The sequence below is a fragment of the Adiantum capillus-veneris genome, chromosome 25 (genome assembly GCF_014529385.1).
Source record: "Adiantum capillus-veneris isolate H3 chromosome 25, ASM1452938v2, whole genome shotgun sequence".
Classification (NCBI taxonomy): Eukaryota; Viridiplantae; Streptophyta; class Polypodiopsida; order Polypodiales; family Pteridaceae; genus Adiantum; species Adiantum capillus-veneris.
Genome location: NC_140955.1, coordinates 124624662 through 124638629, shown reverse-complemented (window position 1 = coordinate 124638629; position 13968 = coordinate 124624662). Strand labels below are relative to the sequence as shown.

Genomic DNA, 13968 nt, shown 5'->3' with positions numbered 1-13968 from the left:
TCAAGTCAGCTAAGCTTAACACCAGAAATACTCATCCAAGATACAAGCCTGCAATCATATTTTTTGAAGGCATACACTATGACTAATAGCCAAATTGGGCTTAAATGAGCATAAAAGAAAGGTTACTTTGCAAAGGTAACATTAAGCCCAGCAAAAGCTGGTTGCACCACGAGGTATTCAACAAAGTTCACTTTGACAACATCATCCTCACAAACTTCTCATAGTTGACTTGTCCATCACCGATAACATCAGCCTCACGGATCATTTCATCCACCTCCTCATCAGTCAGTTTCTCCCCAAGATTTTTCATCACGTGACGAAGCTCTGCTGCAGAAATAAACCCATTCTGGTCCTTGTCAAACACCTTAAACACTTCCTTAAGTTCCTCTTCAGAGCCAGAGTCCTTCATTTTTCTGGCCATGAGATTCAAAAATTCAAGAAAATCAATGGTCCCATTTCCGTCTGATTCAACCTCGTTGATCATTTCTTGCAGCGCAGCTTCAGTAGGGTTCTGGCCAAGAGAGCGCTCTCCTGTAAGCTGTTCATGGCGAACTTCTTGAAAAGTAGGGTTCAAAGTTGGCGATGGAAGGCCGAGATCCAGCTCTCTCTCTCTCTCTCTCTCTCTCTCTCACACACACACACACACACACACACACACACACACACACACACACACACACACACACACACACACACACACACACACACACAGACGATAATGGATTTACGTAGTCTGAAAACTTCATGTGCGTTATACCTTTGCGATCGTGCTTGCTTGGGTCGCACCTTGCGCGCACGCTGATCTCCATCCATTGTGGCGGGATTTCTAGCCGCGGAGCTTCTTGAAATTTTGACGCAGACATGCCCTTTACCTCCAAAGATTAAAATTTGTAGTGTTATGCAATAGGAGCTTGAGCATAAGGCTAAAGTTGAAAGAAGAGGAATTACACAAAAGTAGCAGTGACGGTACACATGATAGAAGAAGTGGATGCCGCAGTTGAGATGATGACAAAAGTCAAGGAAGTGACGATGATGGAGATTGTAGAAGAAGAACTCACGATGATATTGTTACTCACGGATTGTTGAAAAAAATTGGTATGTTTAGCATAGCCTTGGTTGATATGTATGGCAAATGTGGTAGGGCCAGGAAGCTCTGAGCCGTTTTCAATAGATACAAAGTGAGCACATCTCTCCACCACCTATGATTGCATCTTGAAGGCAAGCATAGGTGGAAATTTGGAAGACGTTGAGATGGACAAAAGAACTCACGATGATATTGTTGGTTGAGTTGGTTCATACATAAGGGTACATTGTTGCCATGAAAGATGGTGAAACAAATATAGAGTGAAAATCTATGTTCTCACAATGTGTCATTTCCACATTTGAACTAAGCATAATAGATACCAGCTTTAACGTTCTCTCTCCCTCTCCCTCTCTCTCTCTCTCTCTCTCTCTCTCTCTCTCTCACTCATAACAGGTCTTGAGTTCAACTCTCCTCGTTGGCTAGGTATCTTGGGATAGTTTCCTACGACGTTAAAACTCTTCTTCTTCCTCTCTCTCTCTCTCTCTCTCTATATATATATATATATATATATATATATATATAGCTAATGTGTGGCAGGACAGAGAAGAATTAGGATGTATTCTTGTTCTTCAGTGATTGACATTTTGTTGATGAGTACACTTATGTGTTATCTTTGTGGACATAATCGCCTGTTTTGTGAGGTAATATGTGACAAATTACATGCTGACCACTCAAAAATGCATCTCAATTGTAAAAAAGGAATGAAAATTAGAAAAGTTTCATCAATCCGACCAAAATAGATACATGGGTACTTTGGAAATTTTAAAAATTTGAAGGGTATTTTGGGAATTTCGACAAATTAGAGGGGTTTTGAGCTTGGCTTTAAGAAAATGAGGCAATTCACTTAAGTTTTAATGTAATTACCGACAAAAGCTTCTAATTTTGACCCAAAAAACGAGAGAATTTCAAGTTTTCCCTTATTTTCACCACGCCATGAAAGTATTCATCGATGCAGAGAGAGAGAGAGAGAGAGAGAGAGAGAGAGAGAGAGAGAGAGAGAGAGAGAGAGAGAGAGAGAGAGAGAGAGAGAGAGAGAGGCTTACTAATGTATTTAAGGTAGCTCATGTAGTTGAATGTAGCCCCAATGTAACCCCCCCCCCCCCCCCCCCCCACGCCCCCCCGGCCCCCCTCCCTTATGTGTACGGTATGAGTATGAAATAATGAGGGGCTACCCCTATTGTATATGCTTATGTACAAAATCTAAAAACCCCCCTATTGTACACTCACGTGGTACCGTAAATAGGGGGGCCAAAATACTCCAAGTCTCAAGATTTGTTGCATAGTTTGGTCTTTCGCAAAGTGAAGTCCTACTATGGTAACATGTGCTTGACTTGGGCACTGTTCTTTTTCTTCAGGATTAATGCATAAGAGCAATACCCCGTCCCGATTTTTTTGTATAGTCTTCCAGCTAGTAATTGATACATAGCCGATTGATCGATTAATTTGATCGTGATAGGAAGTGGTATTTGTGAATCCACTTGAGCTGTTGTCATCAATGACACAATGTTTTTCGACCATCGAGGTATCATTTCCACGGAGAACAAATTGGCATCTGGTAGATCATCGTCTATCCCTTTAGGTGATTCCTCTGAAACAATCCTTGAAAAATGATCTGCTCGTTGATGTGTAGTACCTTTTTTTACAACCACAGTGAAATCAAATTCCAGAAGAATGATGAACCATCTCACTATTCTCCCTGTGCTGCATGGCTTGTTTGACCAAATACAACAAAGCTTGGTGGTCCACAAAGAACACAAACTTGTTGGCTAATACTTTTTAATGACATAGATCATTCCTAATCCTTCCCTTTCGATGGTGGTGTAATTCTTTTCCGCCATGTTCAATTGTCGGCTAGCATAAGAAATAGGAAAGTCAATTTTTCCATCTCCTGGTTGAGCTAGTATACAACCGATAGCAAAATTGGAAGCATCTACATGTACGTGGAGTACCTTATTCTAGTCTGGTGCTTTCAATATTGGAGCTGAGGTGAGAGCTGGCTTAAGAATCATGAAGGATTCTTCACATGCCTCGGTCCACTCAAAGTGTGTAATCAAGCTATACATGGGTTTTGCAATTTAGCGTACATGTAGATGAACCTTCGGTAATATCTACAATGTCCCATGAAGGCTTGTACCCCCTTTATTGTTGTTGGTCTAGGAAAATCAGTAATGACATGAATCTTGTCAATATCAGCAGCTATGCCATTTTTAGACACTATATGTCCAAGAATTTTTTCCTTGTCTACCCATGAGTGTGCACTTTTCAGGATTTAAGCAAATCCTATAAAGTCTATATTTTTCGAATACCTTTTTGAGGTGTTCAAAATGATCAGTCCGGATTGATGAATGTACGCATAGATCATCCATATATACTTCTAAGAATTTCCTAAGATATTCTTTGAAAGCATGGCTCATCAACCTTTGAAATGTGGCTGGAGCATTAGTTAACCCAAATGGCATAACCCGATAGGCAAATATACCCCATTCTGTTGCAAAAGCAGTTTTATGCTGATCTTTGGGTCAACCAAAAGTTGATTGTATCCCAAAAATCCATCTAAGAAGCTGTAAGCTTCTTTGCGTGCAACTCATTCTAAAACATGCACAGTTATCGGAAGAGGAAAGTTGTCTCTAATGGTAGCTGCATTCACCTTTTTGAGATTAACACACACTCGTAATTTTCCATTCTTCTTGGGTACTACCACAATTGAAGACACCCAATCTGTGTGTTTAATTTCGTAAATGAATTCGCCTTCCTTTAGTTTTTCAAACTCTTCTTTTATCTTCCTGGAAATGTTTCATTATACGTGTATGGTCTCTGTCTACTTGGTTTTGCATCATCTCTCATGGGTATGATATGTTGACAGATTTTTGGATCAACACCCTTGAGATCCTTGTAAGACTAAGCGAAGATATCTCGGTATTCCTTTAACAAACTCAATAAAAGCTTTTCTTCTTCTTTTGTTAGGTCATTCGCAATGTAAACCGGTCTAGGCTCTTCTCTTGGTTCACTCAAGTGTATCTTTTTAGCATTTTCAGGCCCTTCGTAAGACTCGCCCTGTTCCCGTAGTTCCTTAACAGGTTGTTCGACTATAATTTCCCGATCTTGGAGAGTATACTTTTTGTAATGGGATGGAACATGCATTACATCCTTACCATCCTCTTCCATGGTTTCCATTTCAGTTGTGTATATCTCCTTTAGAGCTTTTTTCAACTCTTCATATTTCTTTTTCCGCTTGACTCTGGTCATGAGTGGTTTCTTATCCTGTGATTTTTCTTAAGTGCCCTTCCCTATTTTTCTCGATGTTTGAGATATTTTTGAGTTTTTGTTTGAAGGATATCTACCAGTTATTTTGTCCTTGACACAATCATTAACATCTATCTGCATCAAAAATTGTGTTTTACTCGAGACTGATGGCATAGGTCGCGTTTTCACAATTCTGGTGTCTCTCTTTCGTCTAGACCATTTTTTTCTTCTTGATTTCTGGTTTGGAAAGTCAAAGAACTTTTCCTCCCCTCCTTTTAAGAGTAGCTTAGCTCTCATATGCTCTTTTTCTGACCCCGAACCTTCTGAGGTAGCTGAGTGTTCATCTAACTCATCAGTTGCATCGTAATAGAGGTCTGAAAAGACTTGTTGAGCTTTCATTAAGTCCTTGGGTTCCTCATCTTTGTCTTCAATGTTGAGGATTGAAATCATTTGGATGAAAATTATGTCGTAGCCATCCTCATTCCAAAATTGAGACATAGACGTATTCACACATACATCCATTGATAAAATTTGAGTCCACTCGATTGGCTCAAATAAATGCTCTGGAAAGGGTTCAGGTACATAGGCTTCGTCTGTGCAGTCCCTTATGATACATTCTTCTCATCTTAAGCTTTCATTTTTTGAAGCTCCACACATCCAAATAGGAGTGTCTTTGTTTAACCAGGATGGGAGTTTAGTTTCAGTCAAAGAGCTTGAATCAAACTCTTGGATGGGTGTTTTCAAGACATCTCTATAAGTGTGATTTTTTTAGATTTACTCTTGTTATAGATCCCACTTGCTTCAAGTTCAGATAATTGTTTCTGCAATCTTGGATAAGCTGTACCTATCGTATGAAAGGTCTTCCCAATATGATTTCATAGTTGAGTTTTTTTCCAAAGTCTACTATGGCAAAAGTGTGTTGATATTCAATTCCACAAGAATTGACTATCACTTTTTCAAGCAGCCCTAATGGTCTCTCAATGTGTCCGTCAGCCAACTGCAATTTCATTCTAGTTTGTCTAATGGCTGGCTGTTCCCAGGATTCCCATATTGCTTTAGTGGCTATGGCTATGCCAGCTCCAATATCCAGTATTGCCATGGTTTCCATGTCATTATATTTCACTGGAAGGGAGGTGTTTCCTTCTTCCCCTTCATAATATTCTCCGACTTTGTTCATGGGAATATATCAAATCTCTTTGTTTTCCATTTCATTTTTCAAATTTCCCAATTTTTTTGAGATTAACCCAGTTATCCCTACCTTCTCTAGGGTTTTCTGTAAATCATTCCATAAGTATGGTCTGATTTTTAACAATCCTCCCAAGGTAAGAGTGCATTGGATGGGTGTAGACATGATTGAATGAATGTTGTCTACTTCTAGGGTCTGTTCAGCTCTTTTTACTTGAGTGGTCTTACACACGATGGATTCATCTTCGTTATCTCCCAAGTAAGAAGGTAATGTTTTCAAGGTCAATGGTTTCGACATTCCTAAAGCTTTCGATCTGCAATCCCCGTACAAGGATTGTAAATCCATGTTCATATCAGAAGGTAGGTTATCCAACCAGACTTCCTCTATAGAGTTAGGCTCCCATCATTGATCTCTCTCACTTTTTCCCATAAGTGTCCTGGCCACTTTGCCTCTACGAATGGAATTCCGTCTAAGGCATCTTCGCTGTCGGGCACTATAAGCTCTGGTTCTTTTGTGTCAAGGTGGGGTTTTGCCACCACATCGGATTTTCTTTCGTTTCTTTTACCACAAGCTCCTTAGGTTTTGCAATACTTTCAAGCTTGGGTTTTTGTTTTTCCAGCATTTCTTGCGTGATTCTTACCAAATTTTGATAAGCTTTCAGCTTAGCTGCTTCCATGTCTAGAGAAGGATAGGTTTTCCACTTGTTTTCTATGTTTTGGCTTGCTTTAACTCCTGCTTGGTAGGCTTCCAAGGCGGCATTAATAGGCTCAAAAATTTTATCAACCAAAATGGATCCTCCAGATTTCACGGTTGTTTCTTTAAACTCACTTCCAGTTTCTTTCAACTTTTCCTAGAATAGCTTCTTTGCTTTCTCCTCGATTTCAACCCATTGTTTTTGTTTTCTCATCTCATATCTTTTGCTTCTACTCCTTTTGATTCTTTGAGAGGAAACTTTAGTATTTTCCAAATCATAAGAGGAGTTGTGTTTCTTTTTCTTGGCTTGGGCTCTAGTGATTACCTTGATTGGAACAATCGGTTCACTCTCTCATGAGCTACTAGGTATCACTTGGACTACGTTTACTATCGTTTTATCCTTGTTCAAAGGATTTTTAGGACAATCTTTCGGAAAGCGTCCTCCCTTTTTGCAACATTGTATGCAATAGGTTTCAATTGGTTTGAGGTTTTTGTCAGACTCTGGGCATTCATTTTCCCAATGATCATCAGCACCACAGTTATGACAGTTTCCTGTTCTTGGCTTCATCATGGGTCTTACCACGGGAGGGCTGACACCTTGGTTAGATACATAATACATTGGTGCGAGCTCTAGTGGAGCATAAGTCACTATTTCTTGCATTGGTGGTGGATGTGGATTATACCAATCTCCTTCTACCATTATCATAGATGGACTAGGCTCTGCATAGGGCGTAACATTTGAACTCTAGGCGAACCTAGAGGAAGTTAAAGGACAACTACACGAGACGCTCGTGTTGTCCCTAGTTTAGGTCTCTTTGATCCCCGACAGTAGTGCCAAATGTGGGACGCATGTCTAACCTCACCATCCTATCTTATTGCAGTATTAGCGAGAACCACGATTAATTTGTCAAACCATGGGACGAAGCTGACTCGACTAGTGCATAGAGGCTACAAGAGGTTGTCAATCTCTCGGAAAACAACTAACAACTCGCATCTAACTCAAGCTACACTCAAGTGACTGAAATCACCAAAAGCCAATTGCTCATCGACAAACAAATCACATCCATTACAGCATCAAATGACATCCCAACATAATGAAACTTCTAGGACAAGTTTATAAGACCTAAGCAAACATGATTATGGTCTCAATTCCCACTTTAGGTAAAGTTCAAAAATTACGATTATTAACAGCAATGGATTTTTGACCTAGTCATTTTCGACCCAGAATGCATCTAAATGCTTAGCAATGATGCCCCATTACCCCGCCTATACTTAGTTTTTGATTTAAAAGTGTAAATTCCTAGTTATGATGAAATTAAGCCGCGGGTCGGCGATGCCAAAAGCTACGAAATACTGTGAATTGCTTACATCAATGTGTAGAGCTCTTACCTGCGGTTTCAATGCAACAAACGCAATCACAATGTGACAACCGGAGAGGGAGTAGGAAACGCGAGAAGGAGAGGAATGAGCACTGTTAGCTCATACTGTGTATTTCTTATCCAAAAACTTATAAAAAACTTACAAAAATTGGCTTTTATACCTTAGCCAAGGTTTTTGGGTGGTCAAAACTAATAATATGGAGTTTTACCAAAGCTGGGTAATGACTGGCTGATATAATCTGGAAGCTTGTAGCCCTGGCTCATTAATTACAGAGTTTATCCGAGAAAATAGGAGTTACAATATTCCAAATTTATCAAAATAATAAAATTTTTACAAAGAGAACTCCAAAAAATGGTGTCCGTGTTAGCTTGTTGCTAACAAACCAACACAGTGGGCAGCTCGGCTCTAAAGAGAGAAAGAAGCATTTGATAGAGGAAGAGGGTTGCACAAGGATTTTGAAGAATTTTGGCAACCAAAACTCCATAAGCTACACATAAAGAACCCATCGTATGCAAAGGTCATGGATCCATCAACTGAACTAGAGAGGATCAATGGAGACAAAGAGTTAGAAAGAAAGAAATGAGAGATGACCAAAGGTGCTGAGAGGGATGAAGTGAAACCCATTATATGCAAAGGTCATGGATCCATCAACTGAACTAGAGAGGATCAATGGAGACAAAGAGTTAGAAAGAAAGAAACGAGAGACGACCAAAGGTGCTGAGAGGGATGAAGTGGTAGGCACATATATGAGGTACTAGAGACTCCAAAAACTACCACACCACTCTCACCCATCTATGACAAGACACAAGATATGGCACAAGAAGATGCATCACCACCACCAAAGACTGAAGTCACCCAACCAAAGGACATTGGAAAGTAGATAAGATAGAAGAACAAGTGCTCACAGAGCTAGGCACTACTGAAGTAGTACCAAATGAAGGCAAAGAAGACATGGGGGAAGATGACTCACAACTAGAGTAGCAACAAGAGCATACCCAACAAATAGAGCATCAAGAAGATCAAGGAGTATTTTCCCCACAAGACACCACAAGTACTGAAAAGGAACACAAAAAATATTAGCAAGAGGATCAAAGCTAGCACCTCTCACCCATCCAACATAAAGAGATTGAAGAATATGCACAATTCACACATCATATAGTGGAGAAAATAAAGACTTCAGCTTATACTAGAGAAGACAAAACCAAGAAAGTTGAGCTAGACAATCTACACCTAATCGCCAAAATAGATGTGGTGGATGATTTTGTTGAGGAATATAGCTCTCTGTACAAATAGTCATAGGCAAAGATCTCTAGCCTACAAGAGGCTAACACCAATCAATTGACTGAGCTGAAGGAGATGATAACACTGGTGGAACAGCTAACCACGGGCAGATAGTGGGAGCCATGAAAAGAAACTTCAAGAAGTGAATGTCACATTGCTTGATACGAATGCACATGCGTAGTGGCTACAAACCCAGTTGGAGGTGGCCAACCTCCAAGCAACACAAGCTAAGGCACGACTTAAAGATCCTAATGAACCGCTAAAGAAGTTGAAAGACAACCCCACAATCCTTAATGTACAAGGGTCTAATCTTGCCTATCAATCAATGGAGAAGAAAAACAAATATTTAGAGACTAAGCTAAAGTTGGAGCAAATATAAAGGTGAGAGTTATAACTCTCATTCATGACACACTAAGATGCTTATAAAAAAAAAGATTGTAGACGCTTATCAAAAATAGATCACATATTTGCAAGTAGGCTTGGCAGCTACCTAGTAGAAATTGAAGGGCAAGTAGAAGCTATAAGAGGAGAATCGGCCTGAATCATTGCCATCATAGATATAAGCTCTAGAATTCTTACAATATGAAGAGAAACAGATACTACCGCCACACCTCTAGAGTCAACCGTAGTGGAACTCAAGGCAGAGCAAGGCCCAATATATAGCTTCACAACTTAATCATAAAAAGTTTTGAAGGCGAGCATAGAGACTGAGATGGAGGATATATGGAAAGAGGCTATGACTTGGGAGAAGCATATACTATACTCTTCCAATGTTGCTCAATTGACCTCGAAACAAATCATCAGCACATAGCATCAAAAGTCCCTTCTATATCCTCTAGTCAAGTACAAAATTCTCAAAGTCAAGGAGAGATTAGAGAAAGATCATGCCACGAACACTACAGATCCACATCCAACTTGGAGAAAATGATGGCTAAAGAAGGATCCAAAGTATCTCATAATGTATACCCAAGATCCCCTTGAGTTGCTATTGGGTTCTCTTAAGGGTCCAATGGTAAACAATTGGAGCTCGAGATGCCCTTGGCCATTGAGATGGTTCGCTATGGCCATGAAACTTTGTAGGGAAATCGAAAGGGTGCTTTTCCCACGCCTGCCAAGTTTTAAGGACATCCATTGTTGTCTCATCAATGTGGTGCTGTACAATCACCAGTTTTTTTCCATTGGGCTTGCTAAGGGCCCTTGCTAAGGCCTAATGGCAAAATAAATTTCCCAATGGAAAAAATTTGGTGTTCGAGTCGTCCCTCACCATCGAGACGGTTAGTGATGGCCACCATGAAACTTTGTAGGGGCAAGGAGAAGAGTACCTTTCCACAACTTATATGTATAAAAATCAAATTTTTAGAAGACAAAAATTGATCATTTAAATGCTTACTAAACTCAATCTTACACAAATCATGATTTTATAAGACATAGTTTACAAGCATACAACAAGTAAGAGGAGTCTTAATTGTTCATATTAGTGACACAATTTTCATTAGCATAAATATTGGACATTACAATTTTCAAACCGCCCTGGTCGGCTCGGCCGGAGTGCTATCTGAGAGTTTTTGAGCTTTATTCGGGTTTTGATATGCGGGAACAACAAGTGCTTGAGGAGTCTCGTGTTCGGAATGTCGTCTTTTGGAATGCAATATTGCAGGGAATGCCGACACGGCTACGGCAAGGAGTTGGGTTTTTTTTCCGATTGCAAAGGAGATGCCTTCCAGCGAATATAAACTTGCATCTTGAGGGCATGTGGCATTATATGAGATGTTAATACGGGAATCAAAGTTCATAATGATAATATTAGTCAAGGACCGCTGGAGAGAATTCGGCTTGGTAATGCCTTAGTCGATATGTATGCCAAATGGGGGGTCACCCACCCAAGTTGAAGCAAAGGCCGGCCGCCCACTAGGGCTAATCCAATGGCCACCCTAACTAACAAAGGGTGTGAAGCCATGTAAAGAAAAAAGAGACCATGGCAGCGAGCAGCGCAAAGGGCGCAGAGGAGGAGAAAAATCATCGCGCCGGACGTCGTGGCACTCGGATGAAGACGCTGCAGAAGCGAAAGTTGATCACAACGCCGGCGCGAGAAAATTTGGCATCACTCCTGCATGATTCCGTGCTGGTCATCCGCCTGGCTGCCACATCATCAAGCAACCATTCCCATTAGCGCTAATGGGATGGCTAAAAATAGAATCCTCATGCACAAAAGGGGACGGCTCTTGGGAGAGTCTTCTTCTTCATCATCTTGTTGGGAAATCTCTCGAAAAGAGGAAGCCAAGGCTCATCATCGTCAGGAGGACGCTCTTTGGGAGGCCAAGCTCCTTAAGCTCTCGGGCCTTCTCCTCATCATTGGGAGTTCTCCTCTTTCTCATAAGCTCGATTCTTAAGCTAATCCTCCTCATAAACAGCTCGGATTATCTTCTAAGCACTCACTAAAGCTCCTAATCCCGTAAGAAATCCTTAATCTCATGAACCTCAAGCTCAATCCCTTAAGCTCCCACTAACCGACTCTTAAGGAGATATGCCATCCAAGCCTAATCAAAGGTATTCAAGATCCTCTTGATTTCTCTAATCTCTCATTAGTTGTTCATAAGCTCTCTAACTCTCGAGCCTCTAATCCTAAGCCATGAGCTAAGCTCTCAAAATCAAACCTAATCTCTCGAGCTAGTTTTCGACAAGGCATGCAAGCAAGGAAGTTGGAGGTCGAAGCTTGAGCAAAAGCTTGTAAGGATTAAAGCAAGTAATGAATCGAAGCCTGCAGGATCATGGAACTGAGCCGATGCCTAATCTCAATTCATTAGCCAAGCCTAATCTCTGATCCTAATCCTAAACCATTAGCCAAGCCTAAACCCATTCAATTCTTGAAGACAAATCAGATGGCCATTGGAAGAGGAAGTTCCTAAGCCATAACGGGAAGAAGCAGAAGACAATATTAAGTAGGTCATTATCACTTTTCTTGATTAGCACCTGGTTTAAGCCAGGATTCATCTTGTAAGGAGCATTAAGCCTCCATAAATGATTGATTAATGATGACTACTGTGGATTAACTAGAATTAAGAGTACCGTTTGTTTTGAGATCTGTCTTGTTAATTGTGTCTGCTACATCTCTTTTCCCCACACCTCTCACAGCCAGGGGCCCGGTGCCTTCCCGGCTCACCTTTCGCACATTTATCCCCCGACAACGTCATTCACCCAGCTTCCTTCAACCATCCAAGACCTCTTGCCCAGGCTTGGAAGAGGTAGGTTCTCAAGAGAAACAAGATGTACAAGATGAAAGGATGCTAGAAGGTATGCTGTCAAAAACACTTACAAAGGAAGAAAGAGAGGATTTCAAATGTGTGCTTAGGAAGTTTCTCAGGATTTTTGCTAAAGACTACTTAGATGTGAGTGGAGTAGATGATGTTCAACACAAGATCAAGTTAAAGCATGAGGCCAAACCTAAGGCTCATAAACTATGAAGGCTAGGAGTCATCAAGGACCAGACTCTACTCAAGGAGGTAAGTTAGCTTCTAACAACAGGTTTCATTTATCCAGTGGAGAATTTTGAGTGGGTCTCTCTTGTTATTGTCACTCCCAAGAAGATACCATTATTGGCTACATTTTAGAGGGCGAGTTTTTACAAGGCTTCAAAAAAGCTAAGAAGAGGAGACTCATGAAGAAGGCAAGTTCCTATCTCTTCCTAGATGGCTCCCTCTATCAAAGAGGAAATGAGCAATTGTGTAGAAGAGTACCAATAATGGAGGAAATTTCAGCCATTCTAGAAGGTTTGCATGAGGAAGCATGTGGTGGTCATTTTTTCGAAGAGTTAATTGTGAAGAAGGTTTTTCTTGCGGGGTATCTTTGGCTAAGTTTGCATGTGGATGTTCAACATTGGTATAGAAGCTATCACAATTGTCATGTTAATGGAAACAAAGGATTGGTGCATGGTCCAAGGCAAATTGTGCTTGCAAATGGACCCTTCAAAAATGGGACATTGATGCTATGGGTCCACTGCCTAGAATAAAAAATGGTAAACTCTACATCTTAGTGACAATAGATTATATGACTAGGTGGGTGAAAGCACAAAGTGTGGCAAAGGTAAATGAGAGGACATTGAGAAAATTTATCTACCCCACATTTATTACAAATTTGACACACCTTTGGATTCTTTTTTTTGATAATGGTCCAGGGTTTAGTAAGGGCTTGCTCACAGAAGTGTGTGAAGAACTTCACATTCTACATTATCACAACACACTCTACTACCCCAGTCAAATGGTTTGGTGGAGAAGGCTAATGGTGTTGATTGCAGGAATCATAAAAAAGATGGTGAAAAACAAGACAAAGTTGTGGGATGACATCTTGGATGGAGCATTGTGGGCATATGGAACCACATCCAGGGAGGCCACAAAGTTCATGGTATTTCACTTGGGCTATGGTCAAGAGGATTTTCAGCCTATCGAGCTCAACATTCCAAGAATGTGGCTTCACAGCAAAGGGGCACAAGATGATCAAGAAGCATGGACGGATTGACTTCTTACATTAGTAGAGTGGGAGTGGAAGAGAGAAGCGGCTTATGAGTGCTACAAGAGAAAACTACACAAGCAAAAGAGAAGATAAAAAAGAAACTGAACGATAAAGGCATCAAGGAAGGAGATCTTCTACTAAGGTATGACAATCGACTTGATAATCATTTTGATGCAAATTTGAAACTAGATGGCAAGGACCATACATAGTCTTCAATTCAAGTTACTACCAGCTCATGGACTTGAATGGTAAAGAGCACTCCAAGAAGGTAAACGAGTATCGGCTAAAGCTCTAAAGCTCTACTTGAGTTGCCTTCCACCAAAGGATCTACCAAAGAAATGTCAAAGAGATACTATCTCGTGTAAGTTTTGCTGCATGATGCATGTTTTGGAATTAAACCAAAGTGACAAGGAGCCACACAATGAAAATCTTGTCACAAAGGACTCAGAATCACTCTCTTTGGAAAAGATGCCTTATGATGGAACATGAATATACCATCATCTTGGGGGAAGGCTAGTGATAGTTGTTTTTTGGCTATTTTTAATTGCCATAGTGAGCTATCTCATCCTATCAAAATCACCCAAATAATGTGGCT

General features: G+C 40.5%; 1 pseudogene; it reads right to left on the bottom strand.

Moving 5' to 3' along the window:
• Positions 1-104: 104 nt before the first annotated feature.
• Positions 105-499, bottom strand: LOC147425597 (calmodulin-1 pseudogene; annotated as a pseudogene).
• Positions 500-13968: the final 13469 nt, after the last annotated feature.